The sequence below is a fragment of the Octodon degus genome, unplaced genomic scaffold (genome assembly GCF_000260255.1).
Source record: "Octodon degus isolate 3935 unplaced genomic scaffold, OctDeg1.0 scaffold00022, whole genome shotgun sequence".
Taxonomy (NCBI): Eukaryota; Metazoa; Chordata; class Mammalia; order Rodentia; family Octodontidae; genus Octodon; species Octodon degus.
The window spans coordinates 3,496,941-3,497,491 of record NW_004524598.1 but is presented as its reverse complement, the minus strand read 5'-3'; positions in this window follow the sequence as shown (position 1 = coordinate 3,497,491).

Genomic DNA, 551 nt, shown 5'->3' with positions numbered 1-551 from the left:
GACATGACAAAAATATGTAAATTCAACTGAAACCACTAGAACTAAACAGCTGCATTGATATAAAGCAAGATTCAAAGTGACATCACCTACTTCTGATCAAAATGGTATAAAAAGACCAAGATTTGAGTCTTTGAAAGCTTCTCCATTTGAAAGAGACAAAAGCTGGAGAATATGCATAAAATAATAGTTTTAAATAAACCCTACTTCAAGGGCCAGCAAGGTAACTCAGTAGACTAAGTGCCTGCTTCGGCAAGCATGGGGACCAAGGTTCTATCCCTGGTCCTGCATGCTGTGCCCGCCCCACCCCTGGGCCACGCTGAACCCGCAACCCATTCCAGCACGATGGCGCACAACTGTAATCCCAGTCCTGGGGAGGCTATAAACAGGAGGATCACTATGAGTCTGAGTTATATAGTGGGACCCTGTAGCAAATACTTAAGATGAAAAGGAAGGAGGAGGAGGAGGAGGAAGAGGAGGAGGAGGAGGAGGAGGAGGAGGAAGAAAGAAGAAAGAAAGAAAGAAAGAAGAAAAGAAAGAAAGAAGAAAGAAAG